Source organism: Numenius arquata, chromosome 6 (genome assembly GCF_964106895.1).
Source record: "Numenius arquata chromosome 6, bNumArq3.hap1.1, whole genome shotgun sequence".
Taxonomy (NCBI): Eukaryota; Metazoa; Chordata; class Aves; order Charadriiformes; family Scolopacidae; genus Numenius; species Numenius arquata.
This window is the reverse complement of record NC_133581.1, coordinates 4,084,088-4,100,215: the sequence shown is the minus strand read 5'-3', so window position 1 is coordinate 4,100,215 and position 16,128 is coordinate 4,084,088.

Sequence of the window (16,128 nt, the reverse complement as noted above, 5' to 3'; positions counted from 1 at the left end):
CACTCAGAGCTATGGTGTTTGTCTTCCCAAGTAACCATTATGAGTGATGGAGCTCTACTTTCCTGGAGGTGGCTGAACACCTGCCTGCCCGTGAGAAGCAATGAATAAATTTCTTGTTTTGCTTTTCTTGCGTGTGAGGCTTTAGTTCTACCTATTCAACTGTCTTTACCTCAAACCACCATTTTTTTTTCTCGCTTTTACCATCCAATTCTCTCCCACATTCCAGCTGTGGAGCGTGAGTGGCGGTATGGTCCTAGTTGCTGGTTGGGGTTAAACCATGATACTTGCTAGAAACTTTATTAACTGAGTGCTAGTTAGCTGAGGTTAGGCCTGTAAACCTGTACAAAGATATGTTCTGGAGCATGAACTGAAGCATAGAGGTTGTTGGCTGGGTTTTCAGGCTGAAGGTCAACTACTTCTACACATTTCAGGCCTGGGAAGCTTGAAGAAGAGAGCTGTTTAGATGTGCTATGAAGAATCTCTTGTGGCTGGTTGTCTGCAGTTGCATTTAACTGGAAGTGTTGCATAGCCATAGTGGGACTTCAGTAATAGCACCAAAGTGTCCTCATTACCTAAGGAAAACAAGTTAGAAAAGCCCGTCACTGTTAACATCATTCCCATTCACTGATTGTTTATTTTGTTATATATACAATGAATCCCATTTAGCTTTCTGGTTATTAGGAATATGGTAAAATGTTTGAATCTGCAGTATATTTGTATTCCTTGGATAAAGTTCACACCTTCAATAGATCTTAAAGAAGGCATAAAGCCTGTTCTGGGTTCTTAATCAGGATTTAAGTGGGACTTAAATGGAGCATAGACTATAGATGGACACATAGTCACGAATTGCATACATAGTTGTACTTCATATGCAAGTACTGATAATACTTTACACTCCAAGTACAATTTGGATGCTAATGTTAATGATGACTATGGTATGTTTACCTGAAAGTCATTGGGGCGTACGATACAAAAATAGCTGCCTGAAGGGTGGAAGGACGTGCATCCCATGGGGCTTTCTGTGAAATCCTTAACAGCAAAAATAATCTTCAGTGGTTTTATTACACTATTAAAAAAGTAAAGCCCACAGATTCTTGTTAGCTAACCTTTTTTTTTTATTATTATTTCAGACAACTGTACAACAGTTTGCAAAGCACAAAGATACAAGCCAATAATTAAAGGAAAAGGTTACACCCTTTTAAGTTGTGTTTTGCTGCTTTTTTTTTTTTTTAACTAGGAACTCTTTCCGTAGTAAATGTAAGCATTGTAAAGAATGGTAATGGCTATCCCCTTCCCTTTAGGCTCCTTCCTACAGAGAGGAAAGCACGAGTGTCTTACAATGGCCTCTTCCTTCCCTGCCTTGCTGGCTTACTTGACAAGGTGAAATTAGTCCTTATTTGAGAGGATTTAGAAACATGGCAAGTCTTGCACTATTAGTGTGCATCAAGGTGAAATCACCTCACATACCTTATCTTTTCAGCATGTGGTATAGAGCTGGGAGTGTTGCTGGCCCACATGACCTAAACCCAATGCTATATGGAAACAGGAGACCGCAGTGGTGAAGTTCTCCGAAACTACTTTTGAGTTCCGCTCTTTCCAGTGGATTAAGTGAGTAGTTACCATGAGGTTATTGCAGAACCCTGTGAAATATTTTTCGTAGCTGAGTCTCTGGCACCAGTATAGAATTCGCCTTATTTTTTCAAAATGCCAGCTCGTGTTACAGTGGAACTGAGTATAAAATATCTATCTGTCCTTGCTGTTATTTTACAAACCCTTAACTATTTAGCTTGCCCATGCATTGTGGTCCAAATCATTGTGTGGTTTAGATTGTCTAAATTTATATTTTGGCTTTTTTAAAGGTACACTATTTATATGATTTAGGATGCTTCGTGGCATGCATACTAACTGTAAAAAAATCCATCAGATGTTACCCAGAAGACTAGACAGGCTCCTTCAGGGCTGTTATGGTCCATCAGGTAAATACATACTTTGGAACGCATACTGATGTCAAAAAACATGAGCTATTTACCCAAGAGATGCTGTTACAGTATACTAGGCAATTGTGTATCTAGTGGGTGTTTTTTTAACAGCTGATTTTTCTTTTTTTCAAATTGAGAAGGCTGTATCAATTTTAAGAAAGCTGCCATGACCATTTATTGGAAAAATATACACATTTTCAAAGCTAACACATGTGCCAAACTGCTAAACTGTATGCTGTTATTAATATGCATTTATATAAGTGCTGTAATGTTGCATATAACAACCTCTGGAACCAGGTTCCTAATAAGCCTATATAATACTGTAGTCTTATGTAATGCTGGCTTTGTTTTGCTGGTAATTGAACAGATGGATTGTTGTTGCTCACTCCCAAGCGCTTTGGGTAGTCAGACTAGTGCCAGGTCCCCATGTTAATTCCTCAGTGTTGCTGAAGTCCTTATGAGAGATCAGAAACAATATCAAGACATAGCATACATAATTTAAACAGTGTGTTTTCTGCACATTAACCACTTAATCTCTGCATCCGAGGAAGCTGTATACTCTTAGCTTTGTTTCATAGCTGATTAACCTGTGGTATTGAGAGAGTTAATGACTTGTCCAGTTTAACCAGCCCGTCCTGATGTGGGGACGCAACATGTTGTTTTCTCAAAGTAAAATTTTCTGGGTTTTCTGTAGGTTTTGTCTCACCCCCTCTTATTTTTGAAATAAACAAGCGTGCAATCAGACCACAGACTGAGCAGGGTCTCAAAAAAATTTTTTTCTGAAAGCATCTGAAACCCAACAAGTGTATAGACCAATGCATTTGATTTGAATATGTCCTCTGAGTTTGGGTGTCTTTTATTTGAATACTTTTAGTCTATCTTTTAAGACCAGCTCTGTGGAGATGTACTCACTGAGATGTATGCAAATGCAATGTAATCTTTTTCCTCTTTGTTTTCACTCCCATCTCAACGGCCATCCCCCTACTCTGATTTCTCAACAAAAAGCATCCTAACGTGGCACCTTCTTTGCAAAGTTCTAACATGTGGCTACATTTTAATGGCTAAGCTGTGACGCCAGCTATGGCAGCGCAGGGAGGGGAAAAGGGTCCATGGTAAGTGTGCTGATGCAGATTTTTCCATAGGAGTGCCAACAGTGTGGCTATATTAACTTATATAGCACTAAAGGCAGAAGGTCATTAAAATGGTTTGAAAATTCCTCTGTTATACGGTTATCTTTATAACTTAGTCCTATCTATAGATGGCGGAACTATGACTTTCATTCATGTGCCAACCATACACTACAATAATTATAATACTACACTCATAAAACCCAATTGCTGCGTGTGTGTGTACGGCTCAACTAAAGCTCAGCAGATGGGATTGTGATTATAGCCCCAGCCCCAAAAGGAAAAAAGATCTGTGATATTTGGAGTAAAGACTGAGGCCGATGGTGTTATTATGCTACATGTTCAAAGTATCATTGCAAGCTGGAAATTTATGTTTTGCGTGTTAACTGAGCGGCCTTTCTTGTGTGTGTTAGTTTGAACGACAATGCATTTTTTCATATGGGAGGAAGCAACAAAATAATAGAGTGAAATTAACCAATCAAAATCATGGTAAATAGAAGTCTCTCTCTCTTTCTTTCTTTTTAAGACTCAAGAGGCAGCTGGCACTCTCAGGCTTTGTTATATTGAGGAAAGAGAACAGCAAACTGCATGCAGTATAGAGTCAGTCTCATTGAAACTAATGGCATGAATGATCTCACACTATTGTAGTAAGACGGAGATTTACTGTGCTTAGTAGAGAACCCATATTATGGAGCAAAGCATCGATCTACTTCCACATTTTATTCACATGAACGACAAACAAGTTATTCACTACTATGCAGTCACATTCAATCCCTTAGTGTCTAAGTCACAATGCCTTCCAAGTCCCTCACACTTTACAGCTGTGCAGAGCACCTAGCCAATAACTACTTGTCTCCACTTTACAACCAACAGAAAAGGTTTATTAGACCCTCTTACTTGACCAGTTTACAGTTTCGACTTCTGTTTGCTGGGCAATTTTAGCCACAACCTTTGATTCCTACAATAACATATCCATTACTACAATGCACTCTCTCTCCCCCTATTTTTCATGTTAGGTATTAGGCAGGTGGAGAGAGGAGCTGTGACTACTTTGCCAATTTCACTTTTTTTGGTCAGATTATGACGTTTCTGTGGGCTAGACATTCTCCTTCCAAATCCCAGTGCCTATTTTCTGTGCAAACAGAGTGCATGTAAAAACAGTAGGGATAGGCAAAAATATGTGAAGATAGGAAAGGCAAGGAGATATTCAGTGCAGTATGGATGCTTTGTTCTTGGCCTTTCTGTATTTATTGACTAACGCCACCCAACAGAGTTAAAAAGAAAGGAAAAATCTATAACTTTGCTATCGTAATGGAGGTATCATAGTGCTAGCTGTTTTGAAAGAAGAAAAACGCTAGAAAATTGTTGTACTTCTGTTTATATTTCCTTGTCCTTGGAGAGAGACTAGTTAAAGGTGAAGAAGCTTCCCTTCAGTCTAAATGACACAGAAAAGGACGGCAGAAAACCATTGTTTTCTAAAATTATGTCACACCAAATCTATAGTTATCATATAATTTATGCTTATTCTTCACTCTTCAGTTCCAGGTCAGCCATACTTAGAGATTACAAGAACAATAGTTTTCAAAATGTTAATGTTTCATAAAGTTAAATGATTTGTCCCAAAGGAACTAGTGGCCAAGTCAGGAATGGAATCTGTCTTCTAAGCTCCAGCTCTCATTCTTAAAAGGCATTCCCTTGAGCTTCTGCATCCCCTTGATACAAACTCTGAATATAATATGGAAAGAATATAAAGAATATAAATATGACTATAAGATGGAAAAAATATCGTAGTACCCCCAATGCTCTAAGGTCCTCTATGTACTGCATTTCTGAGTTTGTCTTTTAACATATATTTTTTGCTTGGTTCTTGCATCCCTCTTCTCAAAATGGCATCAAATAACTGCAGGATCTTGATTGTAAGAATAAAAAAAAAATTTGTTTTAAAACTGACTCTCTGCTGGGAACTGAGTATAGTAATCTCAGCATAAGCAATGCAGGCAGTTGAATTTCTTAGTCTTAAAAAAACCCATGAACTTGGTTGATTTGAATTACAAGCAGCACAATTTCACAATTTGGAAACCGTTGAGATACATTGGGACTGCAAATGGAGACAGAGGAAAAGAATTTCCAGTCCCAGGAAATAAAGGCTGATTGCACAATGATCTTATCAAATCATTTAATAAGTGAAAATAAACCAAAAAATTCCCAGGAAGTTAGCTCTAGACACATGAAGAGCTTTATGCTCGCCCTTCCTGAGGGAAAAGTGGCTTTGTCCTTTTTGCTCTGCAGGAAAGCCATAGTGTTGGAGCTGAATACATTTAAGAATATAATTTTCTAAAGGATGCCTTTATACCTTTCCTCTTTGATGGAGAAAATATGTGGGAGCATAACTTGCTGCAAAGCTAGCTGATTAGTGCATGGTGTAGCCTCAGTTTTCAGATGTGGCTTTCATGCTTGGGCCTTTACCTGAATATAATCTATCACTTGTGCCTGGAATTACACCCTCTTTGAAGGTTTAGCTGTAAAATGCATGACTTGTTTTTCCTTTTCGCGGGGCTGGATATGCTCAAGAAAATCCAAACTGATTTTCAAAACAAAGCTAAGCTGTGCACAGGCTTCTTGGAGGTGATGTACAGGGCATCTGTGGCAAACAAACATTTGCCTTCAATTCAAAAACAGGTTTCTGAATTCTAGTTCCCCTTGCTTTTTTAATCTTTCTATTGTCTCAGTTATTCTTTACTATTATCTGTCACTAGTGCTATTCCAGGTGTAAAATGGAAGTTGTGATCAGTTAACAGTTTGGTCTCAATTACACAAACTGCAATTTGTTTTCAGACTTGTTCTGTGATTCTTTGTTTTCCCATCTCCATACCTTGGAATTGAAGAAAAATAGGATTGGAAGAAACCTCAAAAGATTTTCTAATCCATCCTTCTGCCCCAAGGCAGGATCAATTATACCTCTGTCATTCCTGGCAGATGTTTGTATCCTTTGCTTTTAAAATCTTCCAGTGATGGTTATTTCACCATTTTTCAAAGCATTATATTAACTCTTCAAGTTAAAATGAAAAATTCTTGGGTTTCTGGTTTAATCTTAAACCAGCACTGCAAAGGTCTGGATGTAAATGCGCTATGGAATATGACTTAAATAGGGCGTAAATTGCCTGTAACCTTTGGGCATACAACTGAAATTAATCTTTGCAGGGGGCTCTACATAGGACTTAAATTCATTTTTAATGAACTCTGCTATCATGAATCTTTCACAGCTTTTGCTATCCTTTTAAACATGATAGTTCTTGCCATTTGATTACAGAAATTAGTTTAATTATAGATTGATGCCAAACATATGACGAAACAAATATACATTCAGAAAATTTAAATACAAATTCTTACCCACTCAACATAAACAGATTCCTGTTAGATAAATGCTTGTTTATAGGATCTGCCAATTTTATAATTCTAGTCTTACTGAGAAAACTAGCAAGGGTGGAATATTCTTAGCTTCTGTGTATTTTGTATGTTTTCCACTTATATGGAATTTGTTATTAGAAACGTGCTGTTGCTACAGCACTTACAATATAGTTATAGTGACGTAAAGAAAACAACAGTTCTAGTATATTAAGCTCTGTGGGATTGACTGTCAATTTGCAGCTGGTGTATGATATTTCTGGTGTTAAGTGTGTTGGATATAAATAGTATATTCTGCTAATTTCTGAAGATGCTGAAATTTTATTACTGGAAGCACATTAAAATTTTAGCAGATCAGAAATCAGTCACCCTTTAAAGGGGAAGTTCCTGGGATTTTTTTTTAATGCTGAAGAATTAAAGAAAACCCACTTTCTGTGACACCCTTAGACTTGATAGAGAAGATAAGCTGTAAATAAAGCTCTGAATTCTGGTTATTGTTATCCAAGATATCTCTAAGGAGGGGCTCAAATGCCTAAGATTTGTATGCATTGTTAAAATTTTACAAAGACGTTCGTTAGCTATAAGTTGCAAAAACTGGAAAACTAATAACCACTTTATCCTGTGAACTTGCGTATTTGATTATTGGTTTTCTTTTGCAGGTTGCTACAGTTAGCTAGAGATGGTTCCAAATTTTCCATACTTTTTTCTCTTACCTTTGCTTTCTTTTATAAGGTGTTTTCTGTTTTCCTAAAATTATTTTCTTGTTCATTCTTTTATTTTCGGAAAACATTTATTCTCACGCTGTGCTTGGAAATGAGCGTACGTGCTTGCCCAGGGACTGCCTTCCATTCACAATCTTGTTAATACTGGAGTTACCCAAACCAGGTGAAGAATGGAAAGTCTCCTCTGGAGAATCCCCTCTGGAGGTGGGATAAGTCTAGGCTGGGTCAGCCAGTGGCTATGGAGCTGCTCTTGACTAACGAGGTAGGTTTACTCTAGTGTCTGCTAATCACCTGCTGAGAGAGTGCAGGAGGTCACCTGAAATCCATACACCCCTTTGCTGTTGTTCTCCCTCTGAGAGCTCTGAGTGTGTTAACGGTTTCTCAGCAGTAGAAGAAAGGAGGAGGAGAGATAAGGAGAGCGCATGGGTGTTATTCCGTATGGTAGTACACTGTGTGACTTGTTTCCTCAGGCAATCACTTAGCACTCATGCTATGAGACTGTGCAGGAGGGTACTTTGAATGGACAGTAATCAAGCAGCACTAGCTTGGAAAGCAGCAGGTACCTTAATGCCTCCTGCATTTTTTGGTTCGTGAACCAGAACAGGTTTCTTTGGCTTCACAGTGAGAATGGACCCTTAAAGAATGATTGCCCCTCCAGTCGCTCTTCTCTCGTGATACAGTCCTGCGTTTAATACCACTTCCAGCTAACCTTCACAAAAACGTATCTATGTTTGCAGAGGAGTAGGAAGAAGAGATTTTGCTAAGATATAAAATGCATTTGATGTGCTAAAAGAGTGAAAAACTCTGCAAGCAAAGAGTGTTGACATATCTTATCTCAGATGTCAGAAGTGCCTTGTGAAATACATTGAGATGAAATCCATGCTTTACATATGGACAGTGCAGGCATTTCTTGAACTTATTCTAACTTCATCAGGCAGCCTTCAGACTCACAAAAGGTGCTTGCTGTGACAAATGTAAGTAGATTCTCCCTTGTCTTTCAACTTTTTTATTTTGTTATTCCTTTCCTCTCAACATCCCTATTCTCCTCTTCTACCCTGCTTTCTCACAGCCTAATTTTGTGCGTACCTGCAATAGTCATAAACTAACAGGGAAATGGAGTGGTAACTTGTAACATCCATGTTTTGTTGTTATTTCTGACTTTTTCCCTTGGAGAGTTAGGGAGTATCTGAACATAGAACACAATGCCCTTTCTAAATACTATCGAAGGATGGAAAAGCAGTCAAAAGGACAGTGAATTGAAGGGAAGTAAAGCAACACAGAAGCTAACAAAAAAGCACTAGATAGGTACGCAAGTGTAAGGCTGAAGTTACGCCAGTGCCAGTTAATGAGTTTCTAATAAGGTATGCAGATGGTATCCAAGAGGGCTGTGCCTGCAGGGAGAGTAGGTCCTAATATGCATCAGCAGCTTCATGAAAGAAGATGCAGAAACATTTGTGTGACAAATGGATTGTTAAACCTGGTGCCACTGGTGGAGAAAGAGCTCCTTTACCTCCATCATTTAATTAAAAATGTTCTACTTGGGTAGTTTGTTCTACATAGGAAGTTTGTTCTACATAGGTAGTTTTTGCTGTGGGCTTTAAGATGTTAGATATTGGCCTCAGTGCATGTGATAACATTGCATCAACAACGAGCCTGTTCTCCAGTGTGCCCAGGCAGATCTTTCATTCAGGACAAAGGAAGTGTGGTTTGTGTTAAAGATATAGTTCAACTTTCATAATAAAGCAAGTTGTGAATGATGAATGAAAGCACTTATTGAGCTGAAAGTACACACACCAGATTGAGCAATGTTGATCTTTGTGCAACAATCAGCTGAGTAAGAGAAAGCAGGGACTGAGTTTTTAACTGTCTCAGTTTGACCTTCATTTTGTACTTTTTTTAGCTGCAGATTAACACATCCAATTGTTAGGCAAATGACTGCTGAAATTTTGCCTGTTACTTGAGCTTGCAACAAAGGTAGATATGCAAATTGCACTCACAAAAGGGAAGACCCGTCTTCTGACAATATAAGCAATAAAGTCCAGTTGTATAAATTGTTATGCAATCAACACGTGCAATTATTCAAATTGTTAATTTAGAAGGAAAGATTCCATACACCCCAGCTGACTCTGAGCCGTTTCTCCTCCCTCTTCCACCCCCCTCCACCCTCCAAATTTATTTATTTTTTTTCTACTAAATCAAACACCGTGTTTTTAGTAGATTATTTACCGTGAAGAAATACCTTGATTGGAATTCAAGCTGAATCAGATTTTAATTTACAAGGAGTGTTTGAAACAGATTTTCAAATGGCATAGCAACACAAAGGTAATTCACAGAGGCGTGTGTTTAAAATAAGGGGCTAGTTTATAGGAAAATCCGGAATGTGGGCTGGAACGTGTTCCAGAATTCCACCCTCTTGTCCTGGCTACACAAACAATGTGACCGAGGCCTGCCAAGAGTTGTCATGTTTAAATAGAGAGAGAGAAGGAAAGTGGCAAGAATTCCCTCGGCACCATAATCCCTGCAGCCTTGCTACTTAGCACTTTTAAGAGAAAGGCGGATACAGGAAGCAAGAATAAGACATAGCACACTCCATCTCTTCTCTCCAATAAACACTGCTTAGAATTCCATCTAATCTGGGAGAATAAATATTTTCAAGGCTTTTCTCTGAACATTTGATCCCAGTGACTAGAGCAGTTAATTTTAATTTATTTTTTTACCCCTCTCCACTTTTCCACTGAACGCTGCAGTGTCAGCTGTGCACATCTTGCACTCCAAGACATAACTTGAAAATTACATCCTGGGGTCTTTACTGAGATGAAATCTTACGAACTTTAACAGGATATTGGCTTTAGAGAAGCTGCTAGGGTTGGTGTTGTAACTGCTGCTGAGTTGGCAATTATGGAAAGAGTTAAAGAACCTATCACTAAGGCGATGACTGTTGCAAAAGGGAGTCTTAACCTATGTTGAGCTAAATTCCTCACAAAGCAATTTGAATTGATGGGCTTTTATAACCACTCAGTCAGAAATGAATACATAATGCACTGGCATGAAAATGTCCATCCCACCCAGAGGTTGGCAGGTATCCCTGTGTTTTGAGGGAACCAATTTTTTATGAACTGTCTGCCACATTTCTAATTGAAATGAAAGGAATGGTTTTATGGTCCCCTTTAAAAGTTTTTGTAAGTTGATTGGCTGCCCTTTAGCATTACGAAAACCGTGTTTGGGGGATGTAGCAGGAATTCTTTTTATGAGCTGTGGCAGTGAATGACTGAAGTTTTAGAAGGTTTGACATTTTCCTTTTAATGTTATCAAAGAGGATCCACACCTCAACTGGCCCCTGTTTTCCCATCTGTATGGTAGGTTCACCACCCACCACGTCTTTCACATTTTCATCGGCTTTTTCTATTAATAATGTCCAGTTCCTCTTCAGACAGGGATGTACTGAAGGGTCGGAATACTTACGTAGGCAGAAGTCATTAATGCAGAGTCTCTCTTGAGAATAAGCACAGAGCTTCAAATTCACGTAAGGAACAGCAGACCTTTCTCTCTTGTTTGTATGTGCCTCAATTATGTGTGTCTTTGGTCTTACCTGGGGCTTTGAGGTTGTTGCTATCTTCTAAATATTTGCCTTTCTACTGCTATTTTTTAATGGAAATACAGGAAACTGGAGAAATCTGGGCCTGTGATAGCTTTTTACTTTAGACTTATTGTTAGAACAGGTACTTTTGCCTTTGTTTTTTAATCTATGAAGTGGGAAAACTAGTGCCCAGCTTCCCAAAAGCTATTGCTAGATTTAAGCAACTAATGCTGCAAATTATGAGAGACAGCGAGTACGTTAAATGTTGCACAGCTGTTAATCTCCAGGCCAGGTTTTTCAAGGAGCTGAGCAGCCAGCCGTTGTTGTCAACTTCCAGTTCAACTCCTAAAGGAAATGCCAAAATAATCAAAACTTCTGCTGGAGGGTTAGTGCTTCAGGAAATCTAGACATCTGATTTGGAGATGCACGTGGACAATTGAGTTCTTCTGAATATCCGGCCCCTAACGGCGATATTTAAGGTTGGCACATCCTTCTTACACAACTGGCATATTAAATATTTTGAAAGGCTCTGCTTTCATTTTATTCTGAAAAACAGTGTTTAAAATATAAGCTTTGAAATATATTTCCTTCTCATTTTGCTCTGTGGGAGACCAAAGTCTCCTTATTTATGAATTGAATAGGCAGTTACAGCCTGCAGTTCCCCGCCCAGTTCTACCAATATGCCTCATCCTGAGCTGGAGGGTAGGAAGTAGTTTGTTCTTTAGGCCAAATCAGTCCTTGGCGTCTCTCCCCAGCTATCAGGAAGCAGTTTTTCTCATGCAATATCGCTAACTAGTAACCAAATTGAAGCAATTAAATAGCTTTACACATGTATCATATGGTAATGGCTTTAGATTGTCAAGTGAAAGTCTCCAGAACCCATTAACAACATTTTGAATTAGTCCATATCGCTCAAAACTTTAAAGTCTTTTGTCAAGCAGTTGATTGTGTCTTAGTCTTCCCTTTTCAAAACCAAAGCACAGAACAGTGTTGTATGGCTACTGTCATAAGCATTTGAAAATTAGTTGCCATGCATAACTCTCTCTCTGGTGTATTTATAAACAAACACTGTTTCAAAGGATCAGATTTTTTTTCTTCTCTTTTTCCCTTGTAAATGGAACAAGTCAGGTGAATGTATTACGCGGAACTGTAACCACTAGTAGACTCTTGCCTGTATTAGCTTTGAAGTTGCTTGTGTTTGTTTTGTTTTGGAAAAACGTACATTCCAAGTGATCAAACCCTCAAATATTTGTTAGGGAGAGCCTTTGTTACGCCTGTCCTCAGTTGTGAAAGCACTTCATGCTTTCACAAAAATGATCTATAAGAATGAACTATGAAAACTATGACTGATGCTGAGAAAGGAGAACAAGTTAAACTTGTTTGTAAAAACTCCCCCACTCTTCTGGGAACTCAAGACCATTGCATAATGTATAGTAAGATATATAGTAGTATATAGCTATATAGTAGTATATATGCTGCTGTATCATCTAAATACAATGGAAAAAAAAGGATCTCCATCCCTTTTTTTCTTTTAATTTCTTGTATTCTAACCCACATTTTTTTGTGATTTATATGGATTATATTGACTTGCCATTCTGTTGGCAAGAGTGTTTCTTCCTATATTTAATCTTCCTTAAAACTGCTCAAATTGTTATATTAGGCATGCCTGTGACGTTCATTTTGAGTGCAGAGAAAGGGGCAGCTGCTTTAACAGTTGTCTTTTCTGTTCCAGTCTTATCAGAGGAGCTATAAAAATATGGATGTCTTTTTCTGTATGCATGATTTTATAATCATGAATAAGCTTTGTGCTGCACTGATTCCTGAGAAAATGAGTGAGGATTGCCCGCTGTAGGGCTCTGTGTTGTCAAAAGCACATGTGTGTACATGCGCACACAGGCACAGGGTGGAACTACAGAGAGTTGCTGCAAACGCATCTAATGAGTCTTCCTATATACACGATACGTCCTTTAGGTGGTGCCATTGTGTTTTTTTAAGATAAGATTGCACTCTCAAGAAAGTGTTAAGACACAGTAACAGAAAGGATGCGGTGCACAATACATCCTTATACCCCAAGTGACTCGGAAACATCTGAGTGTACAGAGCCATCCCCACGTACAGGATGTAATGTCGCTAGAGTAAATATAGAGTGGCTGGTGTCAACAATGAAGAAAGCAAAAGCTAAAGGAAGAATGGCAGCTTGAAATAGCCAGGAATTTCTTTCTTAGCTTTTTTTTTTTTTTTTTTTAAAAAAAAAGCTTTCTCAGACACGGTTAGGCTTTTAAATATTAATGTCAGTGAGGAAGGAAAAGTGAAAAAGCGGAGAGAAAGATATGTAGTTATAAGCAATGGGTGTGATCCGTGGAGCCTGGATTTGAACTGCCAGGCAATGTTAAACCTATCCAAAAAGTGTTTGGATATGTCAGTTGGGTTCACGTGGCTCTTGGTTGATGATGAATCATGAGGAATCTTAGAAATATGCACAGAGAAATGTCTAGGGTGGGTCCCAAAGCAAAAAGTAAAATTTATTTTGTCCATATTTTGTTGCTAAGCGGGCAGGCAGTGTTGCTTCATAGCAGGGGTAGGGGAAGGAGTAGGGGAAAGCAGGAGATGGAATGCCTGGTTTCCTGGCCCTGGCTGGCCAGTTGCTCAGTGTGCTTTTCGAATACATCTTCTAAACTCTCTGTGCTTCAGTTTGAAGCAGTGTAGCTGGGCTTAATGATTTAAGGTATTTTAGATGCTTTGGAATGTTGGATTAACGGGATCACATACATACAAAGCATTGCTGTCGTTGTTTACATATTGTTTAGATGATGTTTTCTTAAAAATCGAGGCACCCTCTGTCCCATGTTTTCTCACTTCATACAGGTCAGAAAAGCACAAAAGTACTGTATGTCTGAAACATTTCCAGCAGCTTCCCTGGACCTGCTTCCAAAGCTCATTGAAATCTTGTTAACAGAACACTCTACCTCCCTCTGATACCTCACACTGCAAAACAGCTTTGAAGGCCTAGACTGAATAATGAAGGAAACAAGGGCATCTGGGGTCCATTATTTACCCCATTTCATAAGGCGCTTCTACAAAGTCTGCTGCCTGCCTTTTCAGATCCATGACAGAAATAAATACAAAGCCTGGAAAGAGCGAGCAAGTCAGAGTTGTCTGCTGCCCTCTCCACTGCCCCCCTCCCCTTTTCTTCCTGTTTCACAGGACACATTTGTTTCATTTCAGCTAAATGTAGTTCTCGTTCTGCTCAAGACACTTGTTCTTTCCCCTTCACAGATTGTTTAGTCCAAAGAAGTCCTTTTTGCTTGGGAAGATGTCCCAAACACCTTTGGGTGTTTCTAAAGGAGACCGGTGTGAAGCTACTCAGATTTGTTTGTTTGTTTATTCTTGTCCAACTGACTCAAGACTTAAATTGCCACTAAGGAAAACACATGTCAAATGTCAATAAAGTGATTCCCATCTCAGTGGGCAAATTCACAGGAGGGTATTTTAAAGTAATGGGAGTAATCTGAAATGTTAATGCATCCAAAAGGCTGGAGCTGCCACAGAGGGAACAAGTTGTGGAAATTTTTCTAAATTCTAGAGGGTCTGAACATTTTTAAAAGGGTTGGCCCAAAATGCCTCTGCGTTTCTTGTGAAAATACCCACCCTGGCAAAGCTGGCTTTCCAGTGAAAAGCTTTCAGAATTCTTAGTCAACACTAGAGCACTTTCTCTAAGTGGTTAGCACAGCTAGTATAGGTACAGTATCTGTGTGGCTGCACAGCCACAGAGGAACTGTAAGTTGCAAACAATTAATTTCACAAATATTTTCCTATTTTTTTTCTGATTAAATGATAATTTATACTAATTTTTTAGCTGCCACTGTTTGGTGTAGTCATCTGTATAAATATTAGCACCTGTGCCTTCAACCTACAAACTTTCAAGGGTTTATTTGTGAGCTAAACCTTGCCCTTATTAAAGTCCTTTGCAAGAACTATCACTAAACGTCCATAAATATTTTTTTTAATTTATTTACCCAGATGTCCTTTATAAGCTGCTTCCACTTTGAATTAGTTGAACTGGCAGTTCCAAACTAAGTTCATTTCTTAAGTGAATGTCTGCAATCCATTTGAAATGGACTTTTCCTTTTGTGACAATGTAGAAATTGCAATAAATTTATTAATGTGTCAAAAGAGGATAAAAAAATAGGAGAGCTTTGGATAAGTAGTTATTTAGTACGGTTCTAAAACTAGTTCTAATCATAATTTATTTGTCCTAAATGAGAGTTCGGGTCTAAAAGAGAAGCCTAGACAGTGCACATCCTGAATTTTAGGGTTGCTGCAGCCTCCGCTGTTTAGTCGCAGCCATTCAAGCCCTCTTTGAAATGAGATAAGGTTTGTGTTTCAATCTCCCTGCCTATTGTTCAAGGAGTAAATGATCTTGTGTTCCTTCGGTTGAGATCAACTTTACTGGACCTTATGTGCCTGAAACGTCATCCAGAATTAATCTCTGAGGTGCAGAGGCTGTTGCTGATTTCTTTTAAGTGCGCAAAGCTGCTTCCTGGTTATATTTATAAAACTAATGGGTGACTTTTTTTCCTCTCAGAGAAAATGATAAATCTCGGAGTTCACCAGCATGTGTTTCACGGGCAGTTACCAACCTGTGATCATGTGCATATCGTCTAAATAAGAGACAGAAAAATCTCCAGAAACAGCATGAGTACCATTTATCTTTCTACCATAATAATTTTCGTTTTAGCCAACAAAGTATCTCACAGGATACATAGCTGACAGCCCACACCACCGGTCTCTGCTGAATCATTGTCATATTACATGTGCCATTCCTTTTTTTTTTTTTTTTTTTCAGTATTAGAGAGCACGTTGCTTTGCCACTGAAGTAACTGCCAGGCAAAATAATGAGTCATTCCTTTTAAAAAGCAAACTGAAAATTTATGTTTAATTCAACCATAACATCTCCTAGTTGGCTCTCAAACCTCTGAGGTGCTACATAAAGATTTACCTGTTTTCAGCAACACGTTACCCACCAGTCACTGTTTCTTTATAGCAACAAGCCCCAAAGAGGACCTAAAAAAAGGTAACACCTTCTGCCAAACAGTACTCCACATTCTGCTGCCTGCATTTCTTGCACAGACAAGAGAGAAGTGGAAGATTACCAAATGCCCGTTATTAATTAAAAGCTTTTTGTTGTACCTGTGCAACTATTTTGGAGGTATGTATGAAGGTTACTCATGTGAGCAAAATGAGGTGGATTTAAGAAACTTTTAGTCCATTTCTTGCCACAGAAATTAGAAGAATGCCACAGGCTGCACAGGCAAAAA